Below are 7,129 nucleotides of genomic sequence, written 5' to 3'. Positions count from 1 at the left end.
CATATTCTAAGATCCATACATGAGAGGACATGAGATGTTTGTCTCTTTCAGTTTTGTGTAGCTGTTCCCTCCAGACTGAAACGCTCCCTCCCAGCAGCCGGAAGGGAGGCTCACAAGACCCAGGAAACTGACAAAATGTACGTGACTCACGACGGATCTTCTCCATAGGCTCTGCTCAGTTTCCTTCTAATAACCTCACGTCACTGGGTTTTATTTGGTGGTTCTTTGAGACTTGTGCTCATTGTGACAATACAAACTAGTAACTTGTAGGTGGAAGGTTCCATTCCTAGCATTCTCTCCCCTAAATTACTAGTCACAGGCTTCAGATAAGAGAAGGACTCTTGCCAAAGACCTTGTAACACTCACAAAGTACTCAGGTAAGGAAGGAATGAACTTCTTCAGGACTGTTTGTTACCCCATTACCTGGGGAAACATCTACTCTTTACCTTCATTAAACTTCTTCAGAAGACAAAGCATCATGCCAAGAAATCTGATTTGCATATGACCAAATTAGGTGATTTTTTTTTCCTGAGAAACCACAAGAAATAATAAAAAGATCTCTGAGTGGGTCTGATTTTGCTGTATAGTGCAGAGTGCCTCCGTCTCGGTCATCCTTATATTCCCAGGGCCCCCATCACTGCCTTCCACATACTTGGTGTGTTCAATAAATACCAGTTAAATGAATGAGTAACTGGGTAAGTCTTTCAAAACACAATTCAGGCTGGCAATGAAATTCAGGGCAGAGTGCCCACCTAGAGAGATCCTTGGTTTGATATGCAGTGCCTCATAAACCAGGTGTGGTATGTGTTTACAACTCCAAGAACTCAGGAGGTGGAGCAAGAATATCAGAAGTTTAGGGCTGTTCCTGAGTGTATAGTAAATTCAAGGCCAGGTTGTGATACATGAGACTGTCTCAAATAAATAAGACAGAACAAACCGCCAGGAGCAATTTCCAAAGAAGAGTTGTGCACCTCAAATAGTTGATGTCAGAGAACCAGGCAGGGGGACCCTATGGGTTGCTTTCAAGTTAATTCAAGGGGAAGTCAAAGCTCATTTGTGAAAAATGACAGATTCTCCCTAAGCTGTCTGTAATAACACACTACTGTGTCAAGAAAACTCCAAATAGTGATGAGAAATGGAAGGAAAATTACATCATAAGAAAGGAGATTTCCTCTAATAGATAGCCACTTGCAAATGAAATTTAAGTTTCCTCAGAGGGAGTCTCACTCTTAAGGGTAGGCTGCATGGCCTGCAGCAGATGAACAAACAAAAATCTAACTCAATGGAACTTTGGAGGTTCCTTGCCTCATAATGTAGTATCAGCGCTTTTGTTTCTAAAAATTTTTATCTTACTTTTTTATTCTTTATTTTAATTACACAAATAAAATTATATATATATATATGTATGTATGTATTCCTCTCTTTTTACCCTATAGGTCCTTTGCATATATGTTATGACTTTCAGTTTAGTGTTTTTACGGGATTCCTGAGTGTGTGAACAAGTGAGTCTCTGTTGTGGAAGTTTTGGTTTATGATATGTAAACGTGTGTTTGTTTTAATCCCAGATGTGGGATATGGGGGCTGCTCCAGTTTGTCCTGAGGATGTATGACGTTTGTCAGCTGGGAACTGTCTCGTGTGGGGGTGTGGTCTTTGCCAGTTGGGATAAATACAAAAGTCCAGAGAGACGGAGAGGAAGGGGGACTGCAAGAAGAACCCTTGGAGGAGGCAGTCGGAGGAGGAGGAGAAGGCTGCTGCTGCATCTGCTGTTGCTGCCCGAGTATCCTGGTGATGGAGATCTGTATTGTCCCAAAGAACCCGATGAACCTAAACAGCAGGAAGTAGGCAACGAGAATTCTGCCCCTTCTCCCTTCTTTCTCTCCTACTTGGTGTTGGGGTGTTGGACGGGACTGGGGTGGAGAAGGGAGAAAGAGACATAAGAGACCAAAATAAAAATAGGTTTTAAAAATACGCCTACATCTATTTCTTGAAGTTTTTCTTGGGCTCTATTCTTTCTGTTTGTTTTGCCCACTTCTGATGTGTTAGTTTTTTATTTATCTTATATTTTAATATTATCCCAAAGAAACCTGTTTGTTTGTTTGTTTGTTTTCTAATGAGTGACAGAAATAGGGAGGATCCGGATGGGAGGAGAAGTGGGGAGAAACTTGGAGAAATAGAGGGGGAAAGGAAACAGTAAACATATGTATTATGTGAGAAAAAATACACTTTCAATAAAAAGAAAAAGGAACAAAGGAAGGAAAGAAAAAAATCCCTTCATGACAAACATCTAGGGACTCTTCCATAAAAAGCTGATATAGAGTCAAGGCAAAGACTGCATATGGCCTGGGCAAGTAGAAAGGCCAGGCTTAGGATATGTAGTGTTCTTTGTTACAGCTATACTAGAAATAGGCCTCCTTGCTGGCAAATGGTTGTAAGGAGACAAGAAACTGAAGACCGGTGTCCTTACTAACACACACACACACACACACACACACACACACACACAGAGAGAGAGAGAGAGAGAGAGAGAGAGAGAGAGAGAGAGAGAGAGAGATGAAGCTGAGAACTTAAAAAAAAATCATAGGGAAATACTAAGATTTAGATTTAAACCGCTACACTGCTGGTGTCTTAAGGAAAAGGCCTTGTTTTTCTCTATGTAAATGGAGGGGCAATACATTTACACCATACAAGACATTTAAAAGTGTTTAATTGATGTGGCTTAGCAATTTTGCTTAAGATCATCTAAGAGGAATTCCCATGGGTCCCTCAAACTTCTCAGGAACCTGTTGATTAGTAACTTGTAGATGGAAGGTTACATTCTTAATGTTCTTTTCCCCAACCTACTAGTGAGGCTTCAGACTATAACAGGAGAGCTTGCCTTGGAACGCTCACAAAACACTCAGGCAACAAAAGAACGTGATTCTTCAGGACTCTTTGTCACCCTATTACCTGGGGAGAAAATGTGAGCTATGCCTGAACAGTTGCCTGGCCAAGAAAGGATTCTTTCATTCAGGTCCTCTGGCCTTGAAGAGTTTGTTGGCACAGTCCCTCCCACCTGCAACAAGCCCAGACTACAGCATCTTGCTGTGTCTTAATGAATTTTAATTGTACCCATCCCTATCTCTGCATCAACATTGTCTCGTTTGTGACTATATTTTAAGCATTTTTGACACCAGTTCTTCAGACTCCAAAGCTTGATACAGTTTGTGGTTTTAGATTTTGTCTTCCTTTTCAGCACGGACAACTTAGCTGAAGGGAGATTAGTGTGTTCAAGGCCATGGACCTGGCCTCGGACACAATCGTACGTCCTCTTCCAAAGGGTGCCCTTCTGATGCCATCCCTCCCAGCAACTCCATTTCTCAAATGTATTTATAAAATCATGGTCTAACTGTTGGATTATGGTGGTGGGCGGCGGGTAAAGTACATTGACACTCTACCCCATTGACCTGCCTTCCTGATAAAGAGCACATAACTGACAGTTAAGACAATAATCAGGCTCTTCCTTACAAGAAGATGGGAATTAATACACACAAATACAAAAAGTTATACACAACTTTGTAAAAACAAGACACAAAGTTACTGACACCCTATGAGTAAAACCAGGTGGAAACACCTATAGTTCCAGTGGGCACAGATTTCTAAAACTCACAGAACATAAAAAGAAAACAAACAAACAAACAAAAAGGATACTACAGAGATGGGACTATGAATGGGTTTATTTTTTCCTCTATATCCTCTCACAAAAAGTGTTGTTTATATTAATAGACGGGATTCTCAAAACATCTTCTATTTTCTAGTTCTGCTTTTCCCTTTATATCCAAATAAAATAGTTTAATATCAATTATAGTAGTTTCCCCTAATTGAAAACTATCTCCACGGGGTGAGGGGTTTAGCTCTGCACTAGAGCACCTGGCCTAGTATGTACAAAGCCCTAGATTCCATCTTTACCGCTCCAAAATAAACAAACAGAATGAAATGAACCCCTAACATACATGCGGGGGGATGCGACTCTGTTCCATTTGTCACTGTCTCCATTAGCTCTGATCAGGCTCCTTTTTAGTGCAAAACCACCTTGAGCTGAGACCAGCAACTCTATTATCTTGAAGGCCTTCTGGGACGCTGGAATATTCAACTGGATGCCGAACAGCAGCATCCTTCTGCTTCCGGGGATGTCCACTGAAGGTTTTCCTCACTGGCCCTTTTCTTTGCCATGCTCTCAAGCTGCCCCTGGCCTGGCTCTTTCTGGGGATTCTTAGGCATCTTTCCCAGAGAAACGTCACTAGAGCAGAGCTTCAAAGACTGCCTAAGACATTCAAGATTCAAGGCACTGGAAGATCTAAGGCGATGGCAGGGAGCGCGGGGACAACACGTGAGTAGACAGGAAGTGAATCCCTTCAGGACACTACGACTGAGGTTGCCATTGCCAGCTTGTACATTTGCAAAGAAAGGGGGGGTCGGAAATTTGCTTTGAGCACTTCCTCTGTGGAGCACGTTAATTGCGCTGTGGAGAAAGCACTGCACTGTGGTGAGTTTACAAAGAGGGTGACTTCAGGTATTGCCTCTTGTCCAGATGGGACTGGGGAGAGCAAGCAAAAATGCAATGGAGTAAGGGTCCATCCTGTAGATGCACTGAAGCAATGGTAGAGGGTGTGGAAAAGCACTTACTTAGGAGAACAGGATGAAGTCTATGTTAGTCAGATACAGGAAACGGGGAACAGAAGGATGGGTGCAAAGAACGAGAAGAAGCTTAGTTAATAAGTGGGAGAAAGCTTGTCCAGAACAAGATGGAAAGTGTTTTTCAGAGGACGGGAGACACCAGATTCCTCACTCAGGTCTGTGTTGATCAGTTGTCCACATATCCACACTTTGCCATAAACTGAGATTTATTCTTGGTGAGGTTTAGAGAGGTGTCGGGACTGGGGATCGCTAGGGATGGTGGAGGGGATGTCTGTATTTACAAAAGGCAGTCTTCTTCGTGGCTGGTGGGATCTCCAGTCTGGTCCCCAGCTGGGCGAGAACACCCCCCAAGAACACAGGCTGGCTTTATGCTAACCTGACACAGTAATGAGGAGGGAGCCTCACTGAAAAACTGTCTGCAGAAGACGGGCTATAGGTAAGCCTGTAAGGCATTTTCTTTCTTTCTTTTTCTTTTTCTTTCTTTCTTTCTTTTTTTTTTTTAATTTTTTTCTTTTAAAACCTCTTATTGGTTCTTTGTAAATTTTACATCATGTACCCCAATCCCACTGATCTCCCACTTCTCTTGTACCCGTCCTCCACCCTTACAACCTCCCCCCAACAAAGAAAATAAAAACTCTCGTTGTGGAAGCTGTAGTGTGTCACAGTGTGTCCCACACTATACTCTTTTGTTCACACTTATTTGCCTGTAAATTCCTCATTGCAATGACCCGTAGGGCTGGTACGAGGCCTCTGGCTCCTGCTATGCCATCAATACTGGATCCTCACTGGGAGGACTCCTCTAGGACATCTTGTTGTTGCCCTGTGTCATGGAGATCCTGATGTTTGGGATCTGTAAGCCTGGGTCCTTTGTGCACTCTATGGGGTAGACGATGGAGTAGGCCAACTCAAAGCCTGCAGCCTCTCCCCTTCTCATGCCCTCAGGCTGGCTCACTGACAACCCCTGCAGCTAGAGTCAGCTCTACTCTGCTGTCCAAGCAATGGCGTACTCTCCTGAGTATTGCAGCTGGTGAGGGACATGGCCAGTTCTCCCACTCTCATGACCCCAGGGCCAGCTTTCCTGTCTGCCATAGGTGACAAGGGACAAGGGAAGGGAGGAGGGCATCTACCCCTCATCCAAGCCACTGCTCAGCAGAGAAGAGGCAGGGCTAGCCTTTCTGTGCTTACACCCTCAGGGCCAGATCACCTGCAAGCCCATGTCCTGGGCCAGCTCTACTGTGCTGCCCAGCTGAGGTGCAGGACCTGATTTCCCAGAGTACTGACGCTGGCTAGGGGTGTGGTCAGCTCTCCTGCTCTCATGCACCCAGGGCCTGCTATCCCATGATGCTTATATGAGGGATAAGGCCAGTTCTGCACAGCTCGCAGACATCAACATATCCCCAGGTGGCAGGCCAGACCAGAAATATCCACCTGGCCTCAGATGGTAGCAGACCCGTGTTGCTGCATGGCCACAGACCCAGTCCTGGCCCTTGGCACTATGCCCCACTCTGTATTATGCCCCCAGGCAGGGGTAATCTTGGGCATGGTCTGCCCCCCCTTCCCCACCAAGGTCTGCAAGGCACCAGATTAGTGATCATCTCAGGCTAGCCCTCTGTCTGGGCCCTACGGCTCTGGTCTAGTGGTCATCTTGGGCTCCTTTCTGCCCACAGTCCCAAGCAGGGTTTTTCTGAAGTCTGGCTTACTCCAAGCCCAGGGAGCTGGGCAGGGCCTGTGTAGAGCTGGTGGTCATCCCAGGCTCACCCTTTTCAGGGAGAGTTAAGTTACTAACCTTTCAGATGTTCACAGGTTAGAACACTGAACATCGACACAGAGCCTCTCTCCTCTCTGCCGCTTACTGACGCACAGGTCACACAGCAGCCACACGTGTAATACCTCTGGGGGCATCTGTAGTTATTTTCTTGACTAGCAATTGGTGTGAGAAAGCCCAGGCCATTGTGAGTGGTGACATCATGGGCAGGTGATTCCTATAAGAAAACAGGCTGAGCAAGCCATGGGAAGCAAGCCAGTAAGCAGCACCTCTCCATGGCCTCTGTGTCAGCTCCCTCAATGGTAGACTATGATGTAGAAGCATAAGCCAAATAAACCCCTTCCTTTCTGCTTTAGGCTGTGGTGTTTCATCATAATAGTAGTCCTAAGACATAGCCCCCAAATTTTCCCCCAATAAAACGGCCTTGCAGGTTCCATATACCTTCTCTCTTCCAGCACAAGAACACCACTGTGACATATAAACCAACTTCTAAGAATCAGCAAAATACTTAGAGAAGGTTAAACGGGAAAAAAAGAAACAAACCAACATGAAGGAAAAAAAGAAAAACACATTTGGAAGAGAAAAATAAAAGACTATTCACAAATGAAGACTTGAAAACACCAGTGACCCCTGGTACTCTGTGTGAGAAAAGAAGCCATGCCCTTGGCCAATGTCATGGAAACTGGAGC

The 7,129-nt window shown here is 44.7% G+C and overlaps 1 non-coding gene across 1 annotated transcript; it reads right to left on the bottom strand.

The window, feature by feature from the left end:
- Positions 1–6,444: 6,444 nt before the first annotated feature.
- Positions 6,445–6,578, bottom strand: LOC127194105 (small nucleolar RNA SNORA17). Its single transcript, XR_007831236.1, has one exon. It is a non-coding gene; the product is annotated as a small nucleolar RNA SNORA17 (small nucleolar RNA).
- Between the last annotated feature and the right edge of the window lie 551 nt (positions 6,579–7,129).

This window comes from Acomys russatus, chromosome 9, assembly GCF_903995435.1.
Source record: "Acomys russatus chromosome 9, mAcoRus1.1, whole genome shotgun sequence".
NCBI lineage: Eukaryota > Metazoa > Chordata > Mammalia > Rodentia > Muridae > Acomys > Acomys russatus.
Note: the sequence above shows the minus strand (reverse complement) of the source record. Positions and strands in the feature narration are given on the sequence as shown.